Source organism: Neodiprion fabricii, chromosome 5 (assembly GCF_021155785.1).
Source record: "Neodiprion fabricii isolate iyNeoFabr1 chromosome 5, iyNeoFabr1.1, whole genome shotgun sequence".
Taxonomy (NCBI): Eukaryota; Metazoa; Arthropoda; class Insecta; order Hymenoptera; family Diprionidae; genus Neodiprion; species Neodiprion fabricii.
Window position 1 is genome coordinate 6540807 of NC_060243.1, and position 25462 is coordinate 6566268.

Sequence of the window (25462 nt, forward strand, 5' to 3'; positions counted from 1 at the left end):
GTATAGAAAACTAAAAATAAAAAGAGGAAAAGATCCAAGTCGATGAAACCTGCGATTGCGGATGAGAATGAAACGAAATTAGAGTGGGTGAAAAGTACTCGAGAAAATTTCCATCCAATGCGAAGAAATAGAATGTTTCCGGACTCAGCTGCGTCGGTCCGAGTTACAGGTGAAATTAGAAAAAACTGCCCGGAAGAAAGAAAAAACAAAAAGAAGAAGAAGAAGAAAAAGCAGAAGATGCGGAAGAATAAAATTTTCCCACACGCGTACAAATAATACCTAAAACCGGTGTCGGTTTCTCACATACGTTATAACATATATTGTATATATATATATGTATGTATAAATATATAATACATGTAGGATATATGAAAAAAAAAAAAAAAAAAAAAAAAAAAACGAAAGAGGATTTGTTCACTTGTGAGCTAACTTTTTTACTTTCCCCAACCGGGAAACTTTTTTATTCCCTACTTCTAATGCGCCCGCGGATTTCGCCAGCTTTCTCTCTCTGTTTTATCGTCCCCCGCAATCTCTCTCCTTCTCTGTCTCTCTATTTTCTTCCTTTCGTCACAACTTCTCTTTCGTAATTCGTTCAATTTCATCCGATACCCGGTATATTGCATATCCCACGCGAGTTTCAATTGTTTCTCAACAAGCTTATTCTCTTACTCTTACGGCTTAGCTTCTTTCTAACCCGCACACGAATTTCATCGAGGGCACATTCTTGAGGTGGACGGTTGGCGAAAAATCGATGGAAAATAGATAATACCGGAATAACGAACAGAAATTGGTAGGTCTCGATACTTGTTTTTTTTTTAAATCGCTCAAAAATTGTCGATAATATTAGAAGATTCGTTCGATTTTCGCTTTATTCGTAACATTGTTTTCTACAAATTTACGGATACGCTCTTTCTTCCGTCATGTTAGCATCGTTATTTATTTAATTTCACAACATTTCACCGTTGTTAACTATAGTCAACTAATGGAAACGCTGAATTGAGGTCTAAAGCAAAAAAAAAAAAAAAAAAAATCAAACGAGTCACCGTTGACTAAAAGTCGAACGAATCTGTTGGATTTTCCAACAATTTTGAAGCGATTTGAAACAAAGCATCGATATTTAAACCTTCAGATTTCAGTATTTTCCAGAACCAGTATTTTCTATTTTTCATGCCGTACATTTATAGCTCAGGAAGATAATAATTTGATAAATACTGATCAACGTACGATTATCTCGTGATAAAATGACTGAAAGTCTGCGATTTTCCTAGCCAGAAAACATATCCTCAAGGAATATTGCCAAAATTCCGATCCGCAAGTTTTTTTTTTTACAAACAACGAATAAAAATAAACCATCTAAAAGTGATTCATATTGAAAAATAAAACAAAATCTTTATTGCTGTCGTTAATCCGGCTGCCGTTGTTAAACCGATAGTTGTAAAAATAGGTGTAATCAATATATCGGCAGATGAACGGCGCGCGTGTATAAAGCTGAGTAAAGGAAACGAGGATTAAAAACTCCGTTCGGACGAATTTCACCCGGTTTAAGGGTTCGGTGCCATGGATTATATAAGCTATAAACGCAATAAATATATACATATATGTAACACGTATTCGCGTTCGAAAAGTCCTGCCGCAGTTTCCATGCCAGAGAATTTATGAAGACTATATTTACTCCTGGATTAAATCCTACGATTTTCTGTATCTAGCTTTATTTAACACGTACAAATATATATAATACGTACGCGCATATATGTATATACATATATATATATGTATAGAGCTCGGATGAAATGATGGGAAAAAAATAATTGATCCTATCTGCGCAGAGTCTGAAATCATCAGACAAGATTTTTTATTATATCCCTAATCGTGTATAACAAATATCAAATTTTAATAACCGTAATTAAATTCAAGATTTTCGCAATAATACGTCCGTATATAATTAACAAATTTTTCAACGTTTGTCAAACCTCACGTAGTTGTCAGATTGACGTAATGTTGAAACACGAAAGGTTACAGAAGAAATTAAAAGTAGTATAACGTAAGAAAAAAATTTCTTCTGAAAAAAAAAGTTTTATCGCGATAATAAATCGTCATTATACATTTGGATAAACTTTGCAACCATATTTTTTGAGGGACCAAATTTTACGAGTCAAAGTTTTGCAAAAGTAGATGACAATTACACAAGGTGGGTATTAAAATTTATACGGATACAAAAAAAAAAAAAAAAAATTTCATCGTCAAATCTCAAAGTACGAAACGTTGGACGGTTTAGATTTACCCTCAGCGATGTTGGATCCTTATTATTCCACGAGTGGAGAGTATAATTTTTTTTTTTCTTCTCTTGTCAACGTTTTCTTCATTTTCTTTTATTTCTAATCTTCTTGTGCGTGTTTTTTTTTTTTTTTTCAGGAAGGCAAGAGGCAAGATGAGCTCCCGGATTGCGATTGCGTATATATATATAAAATAGCTGTCCTCGAAAAAAAAAAAAACTCGGAAATTACCGTCGTTTCACCTTACGATAAACTCGGTTTATATTATGATACGGTTTTATTATACGTACTTTATGTACCCGGATATAAATTTCGCGACTCGTACCAATAACGGGATCATAATATCAAAGGCATATGCATAATAAGATTATATTATACATACACGGTCGTTTATTGCAAAATTCATATGTAATCCACAAAACTTGAAATTTGCTTGTCTGAAATTCCGGAAGTCATTTGATAGGTGATGTGAAATTATTGGCAGGTTCCATCTGTATGATGAAAAAAATCGTACAGCAACTCTTTTTTTTTACGGTTTTCTTTTCCTTGCAAAAATGGATCGGTCAAAGTTTACTTCAAACTATTCGAAATACTTCGGCTACGCGAGATGAAACTCTTGATACGAAAGAATAAAGAGAAAAACAAAGAACCGTAAAAGAGTCAACTGATTTAAAGATCGCACAATTTTGCGCGACAAAAGAAAGTAAATAATGTTGGTACTTATATTATACAATATTATATGTATAGTAAAATGTGATGCTGATTTTCCTATTTTATCGAGTATGTACAAGGTACGTGAAATTACAACGGCTTATAAATGTTTACAAAGCGGTTCGTTAAGGCTTCAATTACTCTTTATATTATAACCTAGAGTCGAAACATCGAGTTCATTAATGAACGTCAACAGGTGACATTTAGGTGCAATTTAGTAATTAAATTGAGAAGTCCGTCGCCTCTGTGTGTGTCTATATATATATATACATATATATATATATATTCGAGGTTATAATAATATAAGAGTAATTGAAGCCTTAACGAACGGCTTTGTAAACATTTATAAGTCGATGTACAATTATTTGTAGCTTATCCTCTCGACAGAGCAAAATCTGCATCACACATTGTACTCGAAAAATAATGTCGAGGACGTGATTTTTTTTTTTTTTCAACAGTTTTGCTTTCGAATTCACGACATAGAGCAGATGGCTGCGCAGTGCCGATATAACGGTTTTAATAATTGATACAACGTCTTTTTCTTTTACGTGAACGTGATTTAGACAGTTTTTTGAATTTTTCATAAAGACATTTTCACGAATCTGAACCACACGCACGTATAATTTCCGCTTCGACGTATGATTTGTTTCAGCTGATCATTCTTTCACTAGAAAAAGCAGGGAAAAAAACGGACTGAAACGCAATAAATGAATAATAATAATGATAATAATAACATCCTAATGTCCTGTTTCAGGATTATTAATTTCAAAAACATTTTCGTCGTTGGTCAAAACAAAAAACAATCGTTCATTACGTTTTACACGTTTTCGTCATTTAAAATACTTGGGACACGACTCGCCAGTTTTTTTTTTTTTTTTATTTTTAATTTTAAAAGTCCTGTTCATACCGGCGTTGAATCAACGACAAATTTTTTCTAGGTACGCAAAGGATGGATTTAAAGTGTACCATATCGTGATAAAATAAAATTTTATTTGAAAAAATTTTTAAAATCAGAGACACATGTCACGTTTTTCTTGCAATTTATTGTTTCACGCTAAAATCATTGCAACGAGATGAAAAATTTTCCACCGCTTTACACGAGCAAGTTTAAAGCTAGCATTTCAAATTAATTATAGCCTCAGTAAACTCTTCATCATTTATTATATAAATTTATACTATGTCAAGTGATTATCACCTCAAATTCTTTTTCGTACCTTCTCTTGAAATTGAATTGGTTAGAAATGTAATTTCTTAACCTTGAATTTAACGATATTAATTTAAAAATCGGTTAAAAATTTAAAAACATTGTTTTTCACTCCTGTCATATTAATACTAACTTCCCCTTCAATTACAAGCAAAGAAAAATAAATAAATAAAAAATTCATGTATACAAACAAGTTCTTGCAGGCTTTGAGGAAAGTCGAGCTTTTTCTTTGACCGAAACGTCAGTCAATTTGAATAAACAGCTTTGACCGTTTATTTCCACCAAGTGTATATTTCTTCTTTATTCGTATAATTAACCATAGAATTAATTCCCTCAAAATATAACCACAAATTTTTCATCACGCATAAATCAATTATACATGCACTTTTTTTCTTGGCAATTTCCGTTTCATACTTTGCCTTCTCGTTTTTTATTAAAATAATTCCAATTGCTCAAAAGGGGACGAAAGCACAAAAGAAAAAGAAAACTAAGAGAAAATAAATAAATAAATGAAAGAAACACATTCTCCAGTCTTTTTTTTCACATACCTATACGATCGTTCTCCGCACATTGCAAACACAATATGGAAGAACGAAAAATGAGGAAAAGTAATCGTCAGCCGAGGCTTAGCTATATATATGTGTGTGTGTGTGTGTGAATGAATAGAAGTATTGTATATTATATGGGATAAATTGCGGTAGCGAACCTATATATACATATATAATGTAAAACTGTTTTTCCACGAGTCTCGTCGCGTTATGAGAATCGTACTTTGCATATTTTAATATATATGTCCCAGAGTAACGGATGCGAAGAAAAAGATTGTGCGAGTTATAAAGTCTCGCGGTTAGGTAACATTATTAAAGGTCGTGTATAAAATTGATCTAGGCTCGGCAAGGTTGCGAGTAGCGGCCGAATTTCGTCGGGCACTGTGCGAATATTGTAGATATTTCGAAATCGAGCCACCCGTACACCCATCAATTCCAACCCGCAGCCGCAAAACGAGTAATAAAGCCGCAAGCGTATATTTCGCCTCTCCCCAAAAAACATTTCATACATTTCGCGATATTCGATATTATACGCGAATCGTGCTTGCAGAATATCGACGTGTACGCGTCACGAGCAGACGGACAAAAATTCTAAATCAGGTTGTTATCAAGATCACACGCGCCTCTATTTTCACTCATTTCGAATTCTCTCCTGTCCGATATTCCCGATATATACATATATTCAAAGCTGATACACGTATATGTATACGCGTGGTCGCGCTTTCGAATTTCATCTGCTAATTCAACACTTTGGTGGAGCGATAAATCGTGACGAACAAAATTGACGGCACGTGTTTCATTGAAAATAGTCTGAAATCCCCGGAAGGCTTCAATTTCAAAGTGAGAAAAATTTTTCACAATTTACCAGGCAAAATTGTGCATACAAATTTTCACTGATTATCCAAATGGTGTCAAAATTATTCACAAAAGTCGACAATCTTCGTTTGCTGTAACGTACAGAGTTTTTTTTATTAGTCGAAACAAGTTCACGAGACGTCGATACATTTTTTTATTTTTGTTTTTTGTCTAATGTGATATGAGGAAATCAGCTTACTCGTAAATTTGAAATTGGTAAGCAAGAAAAAACACTGTGTATAAATACATCAATTTACAAACATTTGACAATAACTTCGAAATCGATGATCTGTAAGATGTGTTTGGTGTTAATTAGAGTGGGTTGAATTTTTACTCAACAAACTGCAGTTTTTCCAAACTATTAAAATCCGTCTTTAAATAATTATTTCAACGAAATTGAGCAAATTTAAAAAATTTACGAATACTTGAAAAAGATCGATTGTATTGAAGATTGAACGAAAGTTTGATTCAATTTTCCTCATATATTTAAGCATCGATTAAAAATTCAAAATTCGTAAAAAATTTTGTAAAAAGACATTCAACGGTTAACGTTATAATTTCGTAATGATCGTAAGAAGAAAACCCCGGGTTTCCGTTGCGGACGTATAATAATAACCCGTGTGAAAAACGACTCGGCAGTTTAATCAGTAGCTGCAAGGTGAAAAAGCGTGTGCAGTTTCTATTACATTAGTGTCTTTGTAAGTTTTGGTAAGTGGCCAAAAATTCGTCACGACCGTTAAACCTGCGGTATTACATTACGTATGCACACACGTATACGTCTGGCTTAAAAAAGTTGCTGATGGAGTTTTGGGTAAAAAGAAAACGGAAAACGGAAGAAGAAGAAGAAGAAGAAAAACTTCCTTAAATCACACTTATCAGGGAGTGTAATTAATATCAAGTTTCAACATGGCTCCGGTGTGCTCTTCGCTCAAGTCGCGAAACTCATGTAATTGCCAATCTCGTCAAGGTTCGTGTAGAGCTGTTGAATAGGTTTACGAAGAAATGATAGGTACATGTAATATATGCACGCATACGTATAGTTGGGGACGAGAGTGGAAAATTGACGACAACGACGACGTCAAAGCGCTGAAAAATGAAGGAGAAATTAAGGACGTGTCGAACTCCTACCCTTACCGACCGAGCAAACTCACCCTTTTTCTTCGTATATTAGATAAACAAACGAAGTAAAAGTATACACGTAAGTATTTTTTTTTATCTTTGAAGACGTCTAAGAGCCAAAAAATAAAGGACAAATTAAGGATATGTTGTACCCCTACCCTTACTCACCCTCATACTTCTTATGTGAAATAAACAAACGAACTGAAAGTATACGTAAGTATTCTTGCGATATGAACAACTTTCCTGAATTTCACTACAAAAGAGCGATGTACCGTAGAAATTTCATCCCTTTCCGCTCGTTTCTTTATTTGATACAGGAAAAAAAAATTACGAGTTTGCTCGGTCGGTAAAGGTATGAGTAGTACATGACCTTAAGGCGGTATAGCGAACGATCAAGACCGAAAGAACGAAAGGACGAAGAGCTTCGAATCAAGACTTGCGAATATGCGCAGGTTTCCGCCATTGATTTTAAACTCGTTGTTGATAAAAATTATTAGAATAAAAAATATAGTAAACGGTAAATTCCTAACATCTGATTCAATATATAATCACAATTTTCAACATAAAACTGACTGATTAAATCGGCCAAATTTTTCTTCGTCTCAAAATTTCGTCAGATCGAAATCCCTTAAAATCCCGAATTTTGTCACGATGAATTCTTGTAAGATTAAATTAGAAAATTTCTGTCAAATTCGAATTCCGTGACAAGAACTCGACGCGTTTTTCCCAGAGCAACGCTGCTTTTTAACCCCCGTATATAATCAAGAAGTTTGGATAATTCTTCGGGGTAAGTGCGACTGCAGCAGTGCTTAACTCCTTGTTACACCCACGTTCGCCACTAAGGCAATTCGCCTCTACGTGCACTTCGACATCCAACGTTTTCGGTCGAGGAGGATGTTATATATACGTATACGGATAGGTAAAAGTACGGCTCTGGAAAGTGCCAAGAGAGTTTTTAGATAAAGTGGCTACCGTCCAACTCGCGCCCCAATGCGTATAGCAATGCAACGCCACTCGAGAGGTTTTATCGGTGGATTTTCTTCACCCCCCCTTTTCGTCTCTTTTTTGCAGACTACCTCTCCCCCCTTTATACCTGGATGAGCTTTAATGATTGAGCGCAACTCGTCGTAGTCGGGTATAATATACTCAAACAGAGTATAAATTTAAAATACACCGATCCGTATTTAGTTGAATTTTTCTCACTCTTGCGCTTTTGGTTTAAAAGCCACAAGCGAGACAAGCGACTGAAAAGAGAGCTGAAACGAATGAAATATAAATTTGCATTATTCAAATTTATATCCAATTCGATTTTTCTTACTTTTGAAATTACTTCTTTCGCCCGTAACTTCGGAACCAAAAGCTTGCCGACTTCCATTTTGGTCATAAAATTTTCGTCTTTCAACAAAACAATTCATGGGAAAACTTCAACGCCAATAAAAATCAAATTCGTGGTATAAAAAATCTAAAACTAGACCACTGTATCAGAAAAGGTGGGCACAAGGGTTGATTTCACCCTGTAAGTATTATTTTTCTCCGTTTTTTTTTCCCCCTCTCTCGTTCCCTATCTTACCGGAGTTGTATAATCAGACCCCTGGGAACTTCTCGAGGGTAATAAAATTTTCAAGCTGATCTTGCTCGCTTTTCACCCCTAAACTTTTATACCCCTTTTTTCTTCATTGCCATTCTTAAAGTCTCGACGCACGAAACCAGCTCATACAGAATTCAAAAAGAAAAATATTATACGTGTAGAACAGAGCTTTACTTTTTTCGTACAATCTGACAAGCTCCAGTCGAGGTTCATTAAAGTTGTCGTAATTTTTCTTTTCTTCTCTTTCATATTCGTACGACAACTTTACGTGACAACTTGTTTAATCGGAAATTAAAAAAGTTCTCAAGATTTCGTCGCTCTTTTGATTTACCAGATACGTGCTGATTTCTCGTCAGATTTTTATCCGAATGAAGTACAAAACGGGAAAGAAAGAAAAATCTTCAAAGTTTCAAGCGAAGTAGATTGACAAGAAAAAAGATCCGATATCGAATTACATTTAAAGATTTAAATCTTCGCGACGAAAAACTTATGTGAAAAGTTTACGCGGGCGCATATTTAAGATTCTTCCCCGAAAATACTTTACGCCATAAGTTGACAACTAGTTATCAAAAGCTTGCAACTTGTTCGCAGGTTACAATTATAATACGTAAATACTATTCGCATGACTTTCGGATATTACAAGACGGTATTCGTGAATGGTAAAGTTGGATATGGGTATAATATTAAGGATCTGATTTACAGCCATCGCAAAAGATCCGAGTATAGTTGCAGGTTGTAGATACGGATAAAAACGGACACGCGAAGGGAAGAGGCCTTTAATCTCTAAATCGTGATGGCACGTAGCCTCGAGAAATCATTCATGATTTATTACGCGGAATCCCCAATTTTTTACCCCCAGTCCCGCTCTCTAATTCTTTCCTTTCTTCTTCCGTTTCTTCTTCTTTTTTTTTTTTTTTTCCTCGTTATTTTACTTCGGAATAGCAAATCATCGAGTGACGCACATGCAAATAAATTCTTCTCCGCGGTTAAACCTTTCACCGAAGAAAAGCTGATCGATGCACGCATCGTACATGCGTACGAAATAGTTTGCGATACGTTTTTTCTTCATCCAATACCGCCGCTAATTAATTCGCCGATAAGAAACAAAATGTTTCACTAGAAATTAGATTATAAATAAAGTGAATTTCGAAAAATTTTTTGTATGTCACAGTATAATATTCGATTTGTCTAGCATTATGGAACATTTCGAAAAAATGTCTTCGATTATTTCGGTGAGATGTCAAGATTGTATCCCTAGCTGGGATCGCGTAGTTTTCTTTTTTTTTTTTTTTTCAAATTTTTCTTCGCATAATCTTAATATTACTACCAATTCGTGGAATATAATACTTGACGATAAACTGAGAGCTATGCGTGCGAAAAAAAAGGAAACCAACTCGTTTAGAATTACATTACTTTGACACTTTCAAAGTAACGAAGAGAAAATTTTCTTAAACTTCGTCACAAAGGGAAAAGAAGAGCGACGCGGAGGTAAAAGAAGCCAGGATAACCGATTTTATAATTCAACTCGGTGTGCCCGAGTCGCATATACACTGTATATATAAGTTAAGCCATGATACGGGGTCTACTCGAGAGAAGGAAGAAAAATATAAAGAAGAAGAAGTGGAAGTGAAAGTGTAAAGAGCGAGAGATAATACGAAACGTAATAAAGAAAAACAAGAAACACCCTTCTTGTGTCTATTTTCGCGAGAGGAAAGAAGAGAGGGCGGAAAAACAAGCAGAGAAAACACATTTCAAGTTTGTACAAAGTGGGTGCAGGGATCAAGTAAAGACGAATGACAGCCTCACTCTCTCTCTCTCTCTCTCTCTCTCTCTCTCTCTCTTTCACTCCCCTCCGTTTCTGTATACAATTCTCTCACTCGTGTTGGGGATGGTTGCGTTATACGCACCCTCGAGTACTCTCGCACACGATGCAGGAAACCCTTCGACTTCGTCCTAAACATTGTTGTACGTACAAATTGACTGAGTAAACTTTACCCTCTGCATCTCAAAGTAAAAGATAGAGGTATACATCATCGCGGGCACAATAAACGTTACGTGTATATGTATAATACATATGACGATACGATCATTTATATGTAATATATTCGCCCCAAAATGTTTCTTCTTCTTTCTAACGTTATATATATATATATATATATATAAATTGTGATCGTGAATAATCGACATTTCAACAATGATTATCATTAATTATGCGTTGATTTTCGAAACAGCTGTATTAGATACGATTTTATCATCATTTGAGGAATTTTCCAAAGTTGTATACAATAGCTATTTTTATGCATCATTCAATTGTAATTATTGCAAAAACTTTAAATATGTAAATGAAATAATTCGTCAACAAATCGATGCGCATTATTCTTAACCGTTAAAACATTCTTGTAAATCAATTATAACAGGCTAACTTCAAAAGAACAAAATAAAACACTCCAAATTCACTACCGCTCATACTCGGTGATTAAGTTGAAGAGGAAAATAAATCTCGATGTTACGAAATTGATTCCCATTTATGGCATTCATATATTATCACAAGTATAAGACTCTATCCCGCAGGATATACGTACATGTATAGGTACGCATATATGTATAGAAATATATCACTCCGACGAGTTGAGTCTCTTAGATGAAATATTTTTACCCTTATTTACTTAATTTAACCCGAGAGCCGCTGAATATTGCTGAACGTTCTCCGCGAAGTTGTACGTGTGTGTATATATATATATATATATATATATATATTTATTTATTTATTTTTTCCTATTTATGCCTCCACGTTATTTCATCTCAATCGAAGTGGAATTTTATTTCTCTCAAATAAACTCTTATCAGCAAATATTGTACGTATATAAAAATATACAATATTTGAACATCGAGATATGATATAGATATATATATTATATAAAACATACCTTCGACGTCTAGACGACAGTGCACGAAGCGTCTATATATATATATATATATATAATAATATATATATATACATACACATATAACGCAAAATATTCCGTAGGTACGAAATTCACTCAAGACACTCGGCTACTCGTCGTTGTGTGATACGATAATACATACATGGGGCATTCCACGTCAAATTTGCAACTCATGTACCTCACACCCTTTGATTTTGTCAATTTTTTATCATGACGTTGAACTGATCCAAAAGGGTATAGAGTTTTTTTCAGATTTATTTGGTCGCCGCCGCGCCGGTGAAATTGAAAATAATTGAATAATCAATTCCGAAGACCGCATTTTTTTAAAAGACTGATCAAATTCGTTATGATTTTATAATTTAAAATATGATTTTTAAGCGTGACATCACAATGGGATTTCAATGTTTATTATTTTTTTTCACAAGTTTTCAGTTTTTTCTTCTCGGAATTGTTTTTTTTTTTTTTTTCCTATTCCCCGATCTAGATATATTACGGAAACATGAAGACAATGTGATTTTGTAATCTATTTAGACAGAGTCATAAAAAAAATAAAAAAGATCAAAGACCAATTCTGACATGAAAAAACTAAAAAACTTGCGAAGAAAATAGTAAATATTAAGATCCCATTATCATGTCGTGCTTAGAAATCGTATTTTAAATCATAAAATTAGTGTGAATTTTTTCAGATTTTCAAAAACGGCGTCTTCGGAATTGGTTTTTCAATTTCTATCCATTTCACTGGTGCCTCGAGAAATCCGATAAAAATTCAGAGACCCTTTTGGGTCGGTTGCAAACGTCATGCTAAAAAATTAACAAATTTGAAGGAGGTGACTCACGTGGGTTGCAAATTTGATGTGGAATGCCCCATGGATATATATATATATATATATACATACATATACATACGGAGAAAAGCTACGGCTTTAATAAACGTCAATAATATTTCTCCCTTGTTATATCTCGTCGAGATTACACGAAGAAGAATAAAAAATGAAGAAAGAACAAGAAGAATGAAAAAAGAAGGCGTGAGACCAAACGGAAATGTGGTTGTACGTGAAAAAAAAACTTTTTAGCATCTCCTTAGTCGCGTCTCACTTCTTTTCTCCATCATTGTACACAGGATGACCGACTTCGGGTATGTAATTATTTTCTTTGCAACAATTTAAACACCGCCTCCGCGTTAAATTGTTCAACCACTTAATTAACATCCAAGGCATTTAACAGTGGCGTCAAACGCGTTCGTTCGGTAACTGCCAAAAATCGCGAAATGGCGTCATAAAGCAATTCAATGTTTTTTGGTGTCACTCGTGAGTATATCTACTCTTGAAAGCACGTGGTTTGAGAATTTTTCAAGTCAAGGAATCCGATTACGACCACAAAAAGTTATTTTTTCCCCGCATTCGTAGGAATTTTTAGACCTCGAAGCTCACGAATTTTTTAAATAATTTTCTAAAACGGCGTCAGAGAAAAATTCGGAATGAATTTTTCTTTTCGAAAACGTTGAATAATAAATTTTTTCGAGTAGAAATACGCAATATCAAGAATTACCGAGCAAGTTTTCTAATACAATCTACAAAGTTACGGTAATTGTAAATAATATCGTGTAATTCAAAATACTGCGCAGTACTATTTGCGACCAAACGCAGTTGGACGATCTAACGATAAGAAACAACAACAACTTCATCTGCCAACTTTTGGCTATACCTACACGATGTGTCTACATATATCGTCGTCGTCGTCGAGGGTGTGTCGCAAACGGGGAATAAAGAAAAGAAAAAAGTAAAAAAAAAACAATAAGAGGAAAGAAACCCAGGCGACTCGATATCGAGTCTATAACTCTATGTTTCACAATCCGCACAATCGTAACAGACGTCATATTGCATTAGAGCGGTGGAATTGAAGCCTCGGATCTTCGGACTCACAATCAGCGAACGAATGAATTGCACATCGGTTCAAGGACAAATAAATTATTTCGGTAAACAAAATCGTACACATTATCAAACGTTGTACGTATAACTTTGATATCTCTAAACCAGCGTTCGATCAAACGTCAAAATTGGCCCGCGAAAACGTTTGATTTGAAAATATTTATAAAACTCCATTTCTCTCGGTGCATGAAGGGAAAATACGGCTTTCAGAACTAACAGAACAGACCAAAAGCTCGCTGCTTTCGCGACGACTAGACTACAAGACCATTGAATAGCTGCAGAAGTTCCGCCCGTGAGGCGAAGGTCCGTCTTTGAAGCCTCCGTCTAATTTTGGAGAAGCCAAAACCGACGTCACTTTGAAAGTCCCCGACAAGCACGGTGAACATCGAGAGACTTACTTAACTCGCTGTTGCAAGTATATTACACATGTACATTGACTATTTATGTATGTATAATACATCATTATAAAGTAGAGTAAACCTCAGAAACTGATTTTGCTATGCAACTAACAAAAAAGGATCGACGATATCGCAAAATGTTTACGCGTGCCTCGTTTTTCGTAATTCCAACGACATTCAAACAGTTTGTTTTTAACGATACTTTCTTACTAAATTTTTCTAGTTACCGTAGCAAATGAAATTTTTCTCAGTGTGGTTTACAACCGCGTGTACCTCGAGTATAGCTCTAATGCAGCGCGGAGTGAATCATATCCGGAATTTTAAAGGGTGGAAATGTAACGACGGACAAGAAAATCTTGGCCGGGCCGAAACTTATCTTCGTTTTACGGTCCACTAAATCCTAAGACGTTTCTTCTTCTTCCTCGAACGGACATCGTGAAAAATTTATGTTCATTTTCGGAATATAGGCTGCAGGTTTATCCTCCTCCTCTTCGTCCAACGACCGCAGATAAGCCGTCCTCCCCCCCCCCCCCCCCCCTCGCCCCCTTTTTTTAAAAACACTAGAAGGGAAATAAAAATCGGAACGCCTGAATCTCGAGGATACGATCCACAAAAGATCATCTCCGTTCCGGCCCAAATCTATTAGATTTATGTATGTAATTTGAAAAGACTTGAAATCGAAAGTGTTTAAGATTCGTCAAACTTTAAAAAATAACAATTCAAACAGCGTTTGTCGCGTTTTTCACGAAGATAAATTTCTACGATTATAAATTTGGTAATGTTTCAATTACGTATAACGGGAAACTGATCAACATCGTTATGCCGTTCCGTGTAACGAAGCTTTATAATTTATGCCGTCGGTTGAAAAGGTGGAAGCGCGAAATGCTCGCGGATTGCCGGACTATGGAAATTCGAATGGGACTCGCCCCGTTAGTGACGCTTTCAATTATCCACCAAACTGGACGAAGCTGACCGACCGAGTACTTCTGCTGTCCATTTGTCGAACGGATCGATCCAATCGAAACGGGTGAATTAACGACGCGTAGATTGTTCTCACGTCTGCGGCAAAAGCTTGACCAAACCGACGGCCAGAAAGTCTCAAGCCTCTGCAGTAATTGTCAATTGTGTGTCAATTGGTGTCAACTGACAACGGCGATCGTACGACGTCGTCTCGACCAATGGAAACACTGGGATTTGGCCGAGCCTCCGGGAGTGTGTAAACGTTGATCTCAGATGTACGAGAATAGTGATTTGTTATTTTAAGCTGGCTGCCATCTGTTGTTAAAGCTGCCGTCGGACTCGCGACGATACTTTCACTGAGAAAAGAGTTTACTCGACGTTAAAAAACGTGTATTTCGATACAGCGAGATGAGTGTTTCGTTGTTATTATCAAATTTTAGTTGTTAATACCAAATATGATTTGTCAACCGTTAGCAAATTTCTATCCATCATTGTTTGGCTCAACCAAAATTTGTTACTTGTAGCGAAACATTTATCTCGTCATTCACGAATATACGTTTGTTATGACGGTAAATAAACAATTTTCTCAGTGATACGTCATGCACGTATTTGTATAATTTGCGTCTAATAGTGAATGCATACGTCGGTAGGCTTCGTATTTTTGTTTCCAGTATTCGCGCCGTTACAGTATCTTAAAATACCTTAGATGTAAAACTATTTCGTTTATTTATAAATATAGCAAGTGGGTCGTTGAAACAACGAAACGTAGACACATTTTTTGACGGACGTAAAGTTCAAACATGAAAAAGATCAAACAGAGTTTCATGGGATCTGGGTCTGAAATTAATCCAGTTGAAAATAATTCTAGAAAGTTAAAAAGTTTTTGGATATCTAGTACTAGAACAAAATAATAATGTAAACGATCTTTACCTAAATTTTTCTAATTTTTTCTTGGAAATAAAAGAATACAAGATACTATTTCAGTATCTTGTGTTGACAAATAAATAATAAAACTAATTTTCATTTCCAACCTCGAACTATATTTTATCGATTGTGGTAAAAAATGAAAATAATTAAGGACCGAGCGGTAACCCCAACTAAAAATTTTTCTCAGTGCGAAATAAAATCTTTGACCGACAACCCGGCTTAATTGAAACTCGGCATTTAGCTTGTACGGACGGAAACGTAGCCCCTGAAAAGGTCTCGAAGCCGATATCTGGTGAAGCAGAACCCCCGGGGGACGAGACTCCGGGTTAGCAGTGAAATGGCCACCGTGTTCTAAGAGATATGCTAAATCTTGCTAATGCCCGTTGCGGGTGTGGGCACACCATCACTTAAACGCGCCCCGAGTAGGTTGCTGGGTAGGTTGAAGGTACCAGAGTACAGGATGGATACACTCGGTCATCAGCGATCTTCCGCCGGGCACACGAATACTGATTGCGAGTCAAAGAAACATGCAAATTCACCGTAGAAACTGCGCCGTGGGATACAGCATTAATTTCAAAGCTTGCAAGTCGATAACACCGCATGCGATTTTCCGTAAGAAAGTTTTTCGCCACGTTACTTTGTCGTACACCGATACAAGCGATTAATCCGCATCTTTCTAGTATTTCGTATTTATACTGACAAAATCGATCTGTTCAACGCTCTCGGTCAAACATTTTTCAACTCAATATTTTCACCTTAATTTCGTTACTCGGAAGTTTTCAGGATCGTTGATCACGAATCCGACGTCAAAATTTGATAGTTTCTAAATCCAAGATGACGTCTGTGAGTGTGCATGGGTTTAATAATGTGAAAAAAATTATATTTCAGGAAATTTTCAACTTTCCCATATTTTTCGTGGCAAAAAGTTAGCCCCGAATTATACAAGTAAAGAAAAAATTGTTAACCGTGAAATAATGAAAGACCGCGTAAAAAATATCTCTCTCTCTCTCTACTCGTACAACAACTACGCCTTCGTACATCATAATACGTAATTAATTATACCCGTGACAATATACGATGGTCGAGAAATCCTCGGAGGTGATTAATTAATTAATTAAATAAGTTTCAAACGTCGAAGTTGGAGGAATACGAAACTCGTGCGGGGTATACACACAAGGTAAACACCTACGCGACACACGCACACACATATATATGTATATATACGTATACACAAACGTTGCATACACACACGACGGTAGGAATTCTCCTCTAATACGTTATATTTGGAATGATATTCGTGACGTATGTACGTATCGACGGTGCAGAGGTAACGGCCATTTACGTACGTGAGTAATGAGCATATTACGCGAAAGCCTCATATATCCGGGATTAAACGACACGTATATATGTATATTTTAGGCCATTCAATGCCTTGGCTTCTCGCATCTAGCTCTCGATTCTCCGCATTTCGTCCTACTCTGGCTTAGAGATGCCGAACAGGGACCAGCGACTGATTAGTTCGCCGTTAATTCCTTCGAGAGACACCCGCAACTTTGCTCTGAATGGTTTTGGTACAGGTACCAGAGATATGTGTACGCGTACAGTCGGAGTGTGGGATGAAGGAGTAAAACGCTGATGCATAGATGCGTCAGGGTTCGTAAGCTCTTTTGGTATTATCTGAAATTCCCCGAATTTTTAAACAACCTTTCAAAAAACATGCCGCTGATTAATGACAATTTTTTTTTCACGCGTTGATACTAATACCTTCGATGTTATCTGGTATGTAACTTACTTACTGTCTGACTATTGGTTTACAAACGACGGGCTGCGATTTTCCGTATGAAAAAAGAAACAAAAAAAAAAAAAGAAAGAAAAAAACAGAAAAAAGTTTGGTATCAAGTAAATATACAATATACATAATTTTTTTTTATCCTTTTATTATATACAAACAAGAACGAGTTTATTTCCTCTACTGTGCGTACGAAGCTTTTCCTGATACATAAAACAAAATTTCCAACGCGATACCCAAAGTATTTCGATCCAGTTAATCAAAGCCTCGCTTGCCCAACGTAAACTAACCACAAGAATGATATTTCTGAGACTGTAATTTTTTTCATCATCATTCCTCAACACCAAGAAACTTTACGTTCTATCATGACTCGAGAGTAAGGTGGGCAAATTATTTCCTCGTAATCAACAATCGCATTGCGATCCAATTGTATGCAGAATGGATGAAGTTTGTTGGTAAAATCAATGCAAATTATTCCATTCATTTGGATGTATCATTTTACGTATAACTAGTCAATGGTATAAGATGATTAAAAAACAAAACGCAATTGCTTTTTGAATCAGTTCAAACTGTTTTAGTTTAAATGAGAATGAAATATTTCATCGCAAGTGAAAAATTTACAGTTTAACAAGTAATTTGCTTTAGGATATTTATGTAAAACCACGGTTATCAAATATCCTGCAATGATAATCACCTATTCGATATTTAGAGAAAAACTTTAGAATCTACAGTTTGGAATAGTGTGACAAGAAATTTGAGCAATTTATATAAACAATTTTCAATGTTTTATTCGTTATTGTTTGTTTTTCTGGATACTTATTTTGTCCGTTATCTGCTCACTTCAGCTTTCAAAGCAGGATGATATTGAACGAAGAAGACAGACTGTAGTTAAGGTGGATATACTGGAAGATTGAGTTACTGTTATATTTACCAGTGCGTGTAATAAGGTCGGATGGGCTTTAATACGGATCGATCAGAGGCAAACTAACTAGTTCAAGGGTATAAAACGTACGAGAGTAAACATTGACTCCAGATGATAATCATGATACGTTGTATTGGAAAAAAGTAATTTTCTACTTAAAAAACAGAATGTCTGAGAAAATAAAGCAGAGCCATTCTTCGATTAGGGAATTTTGATTCTACCGTAAGCATGAAAAAGTTGAAACAATGTTATTGGTATGAAAACAAAGTAAACAATTGTAACCCTCGTGTAAGCAATATACCGAGAAAAATGTTGACTAAAAAGAAGAAGAAACGAAAAGTTCAATAAATTGAAGTCTATCTTCGTAAAAGATTGAATCAAGTTTCCATAGAATCCCTTATAGTAACTGATTTTAGACGTCTGCAGCTCGGAGGTAAAATGATATCGTATCTCTTTTAATACAGAATTCAATTCGACAAAAATTTTCGTGACCAGAGGATGTTTCGAAATAAAATATAACTGTACACCTCAGCGAGGTTTGAAATGAAATTTTTCCAGTCGATCAACCGCGGGGCAAATATTCGCTCTACGACTTTCAAAATTTTTAAATCCCGTAGCTACCCAGCGGCAATGATATAAAGGATGTTCCAATGCAGAAAAGGTGAATTGGAGCTTCACTTGTGAATGATGAGTGGAAAAAAAAAATTTCATTATTGTACGTAGAAAAATTTTTTTATCTTCCCAACGGCGGGCTGGAAGCTTGGCGAAAATTTTCGACTTTGTGCCTTTGAGAAGTATAGATATATATATAGTGCCTGTTTGGGACCTAAATAATAACCTCTTAAAATTTGAGCCACGTAGCTTATGCGTAAAAATTGTCGCGATTGATTTTTCGTTTGTTTATTTCACTTTTTCCTAAAAATCTCCCAAAATATAACATATATGACAAAAAGTGTATGAAGATCTTTTTTATGAAATTCAATTTAGCGTGAAAAACGTCTCTTGCGATTTTTTCATACATTGCGTATTTATCAAGATATTTACGAAATGCAAAATTGCAACTTCAAATATTGACTCATATATCAATTTTCAATTCTCAATAAAAAAAAAAAAAAAATTGTTTGGGAAACGAAAAGTCAATATTAGTCCTTAATATTAAACCTTGTCCTTTAGTTTCCGAGCTTTAATAATTACTCTCCATTTTCGAGGAATGGAACGTTTCTAGTCAGCGTCGAAAATCGAGTACGAAATATTCACTCTCTGTAATGTATTTCCCAATGCAGAATGGTTTAGTTTTACGAACTCCGAAGTCGGCGAAATTAGATTCGCGCGTAGCTAATCTCATGTGGTATACGCGTCGGAGCTTTACGTTACTCTGCGTAATTCAATCGCGAGAAAGTTTGGACGAATCTTGAATCTCGCGTATAATTTTCCCCGAGAATTTATAATGAACAAGCGTCACCCTGAAACTATCGTGTCAGCTATATTGACAGCGGTTATAAAACTCGCCCTTGAAACTTCATCGGTAATAAAAGTTTTGCTCAACGTCTTCCTTCGATTCTCGAAATCGGTGCATGTTGGCACGATTTGCAAATCTGCTGTGTAACAAATTTCGTTCAAATAATTTTAAACAAATAACAATCCCAGGGTTTGGCGTGAGAAAAATTATCGCAAAGTGTTAGAAATTTTTTCTAGCTTGGAACAAAGCGCTGTCCTTTTCGTTATTTGAATTTCCCATATTGATTATTACACCGTAAATCTGTATCACTAATTATTCCTGTGCAATGTGGAAAAACAATCGAAATCCGCGAGTTACATTAATTTGTTCAAATTTAAACAGCGGGGTTGTTGTACGCAATTGTTTAGTTCGCCATGAGCAGGCAGTTCAATTTGCCACTAATTCCATTCACAACTCGCTAGATTGCGTAAATAATAAATGATCAAACTCATTGTTGGGGTTTCGTTGCGGTGAGACCGACACCATTGTGCGGTTTCTGTTGTAGATTTATGCGGTGAAATTCTAAACGCGTGTTATACACAGCGAGAAACTCGACTCGGACTTTGCATTAGGTGGTTGGTTAGCTAAAATCTCCCTAAAATGGCATTATACGGGTATTCTAGGTTACATGTAAAAGCCGAGGATTTTCTCTCGTCAGAAATGTCTAAACGAAAAAATGCTGAAACAATTAAGCTTCAAAAGCTGCGACCGTCGAGTCAAGCGAATGATATTAAATTGAAATAAGCCGGTGTAGGCAAAGAAAATAAAGTAATTTAAAACGTACGAATTAACTTTAAAAAAAAATCAAAATCAGAAGCATCAAGACTTGCTTTGGGAGCGGGGATGAAGTTGTGAATTTGAAAAGTTCCAAAAGCGCTTAATTCCGAATTATTTGGCGGCGAAACTCGAAGTAAAGGCGTCAAACTTTGAAGAAACAACAAAGTTTCAAATGTTCGGAAACCAGACGGCTCAAAGTTTACTCGACGAGCGGGTGTAAAAAATCAGAAACATCGAAAATCGGAATCACCAGGATTCCGAACGTAAAAATAACGAAACTCAAAAACAAAAAACCATTAAAATGTGGAATAACTTCACCAAGCCAGAATTTCACAGAACTGAAAATCTTGGAATTTGGTGCTTTCGGAACTTTTCAAATCCGGAATTCTAACCCTGCCGCTTGCTTTGATAATATATTCCACAAAGATTTCCGCTAAATGTAAGTTTTTTACTAATTTGTACGATGCGTCCGGAAAAGTTTGCCAACGGTGAAAAAAGCCAGATGACGAAATTAAACGAATCTCTCTCTGCAGCTCGACTTGGGGGGAAAAAAAATTGTTCTTCCTTTTCTTTTTGTTTTCCACTTCTGCTGTAGTAATTTCTTTATTTCTCCTACCGGAAACAAAATGAAAGGTCCGGTTTATCGCAAAAGGTCAGTTCATTACGCGGACGCGGCGGCTGCGGTCGGAGCGGAAAGTCCGAGTTTCGTGTTTGCACAAGAAGACGAAAACGAATTGCACCCTGCTGCAGCCAGTTACACGCGCTGTGCAGTTTTCCCTCTTCCTGTCCATGCTGCGTCACATACGTACTTTACATACGTACGAACACGTACATACATGTGTCTCGTTATCGTTCGCGTAAAACAATTATGAACAAATTGAATTCGCATGCGGTACAAAAGAGAAAATGTATAAAATGAACTGCATAAATCACAGAAAAAATTGCCAACGGATCTGGCAATGAGCAAAGTTCGGAACGTTGATGATTCATTGATGCAAAACGTATTTAGGAAAAAATAATTAATTGACAATCATGCGATTGTGATTTGTGAAAATTCAGTAATAAACACGTTTACTGGTAAAAAGTAAAATTGATCGTTTCTTCTTTTTCAGGAAAGCAAACTCCTTCAAAGTTATTCTAAAATTTCAAGACGGTCATTTCCATTTCCGCGTTGATCGTTTAATGATCACGTTACACTGACTTCAACCTCGTGATCTATACCATCTTACGGATTCACAGATTTCGCTTGTACATAACTATATAAGAATACCGGCAATCAGTGATAATAGAAGCTAGGCCAGGACAGTAATTTCTAATGGTTGCTAGGGGTGCAATTAGAGCGTTAATTGGAGCAGCGTTACTCGTTAATTATCGACACAGCACGGTTAATCAGAGAGCGTGAATCGAGGCAGGAAGGAAAGTTCGCTTCTCGTTCTCGATTGCGTTTTAAAACCCTTTTTGATTATTGTCAAATTCTATGGGAGTGAATAATAGTTTCGTCATCTTCTTCCCCCCAAGTTTCTGAGGCTATTGAAGTGCGTGAAAATCGAAACTTTGCACGCTTGGCGGTCGAATCCGATTCGTTATTTTACCCACAGATGTAACATTTAAGGCTTCTCACGAGCCGAGAGGATCGGATTAATTCAACAATAAGCCGGAAATCTGATCGCCGGGATATCTGTTAATTAAAATTGAAATTATATGAAATGAAATGAAAGGAAGAATGAAAATCCACCTTCGTCGGATTTGTTTTTTCACCGTCAGATATTTTCAGGACATGTTATTAAATCGTGTAAGATTTTGAGTATCGCGACGAAGCCTGGCAGACAGTTTCTTCGTAACTCTCAACGGTTGTCACAATTTCGAGAACCTTTAGACGTCGGGAAAATTTCAATATCGTTTGTTTCTTCTCTCGCGATGTGTTCATAATTTATAACGCGAGAAAGGCTCTTCTCTTCGTATTCGGGTCATGATTCGTGAATACAGAAATGAAAGAGAATACAATATATGTATTATGAGGCATATTTCTTCCGGGATGAAAATTTCGGGTACAGACAATTTCTTCTATCTCGTTCTTTTTCAAGGATCATAAATAACGTAATATAACAAAAGTAACGCCTGGTCAGGGCGATAACTCAGAATTTCTACTACATATTCACGGTAAGCTCGATATCTTCCCGAAACCCGTTAACGCAGGTACATAAATACCAGAATATAGCTGATACCTATTCAATAGCGCTCATAGTTACCAACCCTGTAAGTAAATTTACTGTTCTCGTAACTTTCGGGCGGATATAGATATTTTTTTTTTTTCTCGAAACTGCTTTCACGCTAACTGACAAATATCGTATTATATACAAATTTCTCCAAGATGCCAGCAGCAGTTTGCAAACTCTTGAAACACACGCCAGCTTGGATACTTTTTTAATTCATCCATTAATTCTTTTCTCTAAATACTGCTCTTGGATAATCGAATAACGACGGATAAAAATCTTCAAAGTCAATGTTAAACAGCATTTCAATTTACAGTACGTTGTATTCAAACTGTCGAATGAAAATAGATGAATGAATCAGCCATTGTGTTGGGAAATAAAAACAAAATCTAGACATATAAGACTGAAACAAATTTTTTTGATTTAATCGTACAATTTTGTGATCACACGAGATTCTTGCAATATTTTTCTTTACCACCATTAATTCTAGTACATAATAATTGAGATAACATGGTCTGCATATCGATTCCAAGGGTAGTTATTACAACAATTTTACCCTATCCTTCTCTTTCCACAAAATTCTTAGTGCTCTCAACAATTGGATATAATTTTCTGTAGTTACGAATGTTACGTGATGCAATTTCAAATACGCGGAACAATATTCGCATCAAATCGAAATCCTCGCATTCATCGTTACGCCATTTTTTGAAAAGCTTCTTTGACTTTCACGGAAAATAATTTTTATTTCGCAATTGAATGGTTCAACATGAAACGCGAGTAAAAGTTGAATCGTGATGTATTATTATCATTACTGGTGAAATATCGAATATTCACCGAAGCAATAATCCGATGAAACGGGACTGTGATTTGCTCATCGACGGTTCATCGGAGTCTTTAATAATAATTTAAAGCGGGTGAACGGAATCGAGTTGATTGATACGAACGATTCGATGAGAGACAGCGCGCGATGACGATGGCAGGATGATACGAAAGAAACTCAAATTTTTTTTCCCAACGACCAACTAACATTGCGGACAATAGACAGCCAATTTCCTCGAGTCGCTTCTCTTGTTGCCGGATGATCAAGCAACGCAGCCTGGCGTCAGGACTTTCCTGTCGAGTCCTTGACACTCTCAATAAATCACGCGAAGCTAAGCAAACTAAGTTCTCTAAGAAAACTAAGCAAATCACAATTTGGTTTCACGCAATGAAATTGTTGCTCTCGATATTCGTTGTCAGTTGTTTTAAATTGACGATATTATCGTTCAACTAATCTTGAGCTCAATGTTGATTCATTCAGCACCGAAATCTGTATCGGTATCTGTGTGAAATTTGACAAATCGCCATCGAACCGATGTGTATGTAAATTCTCGCCACGGAGTTTGTAAGCCCGTACCATTAGCAAAACAAAAAAATGTGCGCATGTTCAATTTCAGGTGTACAGTGTTGTAAAATTTTCAAAATCGGCATAGTTTCTTTGGTGGGATTGGTAAATCTGGTTCAGTTGCACAATTGATGAAAAAAATACTGAATTCTCATCAGTAAAGCTGCAGACTCGGTGTCATTTTCATCATAAAGAACGAGAAATTCAACACATACGGACACGCATGCGGGAATAACTTTTTTAGCCATATAAATTCTCCATCGAGCAGAAATCGTACTTACCAAGTCGATTGAGGCTCGAAGGACGAGGAGCACGCTGACACGTGAAGTGATGCACTTGAAAAAGATCGGAAATTCCAGAGAGATCCATCTGCTGCACTTCACTTCACTTCACTTCACTTCACTTCACTTCACTTCGCTTCACAAACACTGCCACTGCAATTATCGTAACACGTACTTCGATTATTCTGCGAAATTAGTTTCACAGCAAACGAGGAAACGGATCAGAGATCCTCAACCGGTCGCGGTCTGAAGTGAACTGAGATTCGACACTCGCAGACCGAACGACGCGGTGCGAATATTCTAGAATCGCGTCGCTAAACCGATTTCGATACTGAAACCCGGGTGAGTTTGGAACAAATGAAGAGCGTCTACCGTTATCGGAGTTATGTTTTCTTTCGTGCGATTGATCATCGGTTGCATCCCTGCAGCTCGGCGCAACGATCGAAACACCGGCAACGAAAAATTTCATACAGTTTAGACCGACGACGAGCACAACAAAACTCGCCCGACCGCGACCGCTGAGCACGATTTCTGTTTACTTCTGTCGCACTTTCAGTTTTCATTCGATCGATGTACGTTTAACGCCATTCTGTGTTGTGGAGACGATTATTATTTTACGCGGAATGCGATCGGCGTCGTGTGGCGTTTACGATACATTCAAACACGTTGCATGCTCAACTTGCAAATAGAAATCGATGCCGTGCTAAGCGATTATACCCAGCCGAGTATTTTCGACCTGCATTGACATTGGAATAACTGTTTACTTCTGACCGATACAGCCTGTAAACCACCGATCAGATCCGCACTAGAACAAGTCTCGACTGGCAATGACGCGATTGACGATCATCTTCACGGCGTAACCAAAACAAAGATGGCGGACAGCAAGCGCTGTTACCTTGCTACTTTTTAGGCCTCGATTTCGAGACTGAATTTGAACGAGGCTGTGTTCCATGATATTTAAACTATACTCAGCAAGGAACAATCGTTTTGGTTTGTATTGTTATTTATTATTATAAATATGTTTTGGCGTTTCGTTAAACGTGGACACCCTTTTGCAGTGAAGGCAGACGATGCTAGCCATTACGTATCGCATTTTTTTTTATTTTCTTATGCATACAGAAAAAAGTGCAGGAGATTTTGAA

The 25462-nt window shown here is 36.3% G+C and overlaps 1 long non-coding RNA gene across 1 annotated transcript in view; it reads right to left on the reverse strand.

The window, feature by feature from the left end:
* The window catches only part of LOC124183451, an 87377-nt gene extending 62259 nt beyond the window's left edge, over window positions 1–25118 (reverse strand). Inside the window, exon 1 of the long non-coding RNA XR_006870983.1 lies at window positions 24321–25118. This is a non-coding gene — a long non-coding RNA (uncharacterized LOC124183451). The remainder of the gene's footprint in view (window positions 1–24320) is intronic.
* Between the last annotated feature and the right edge of the window lie 344 nt (window positions 25119–25462).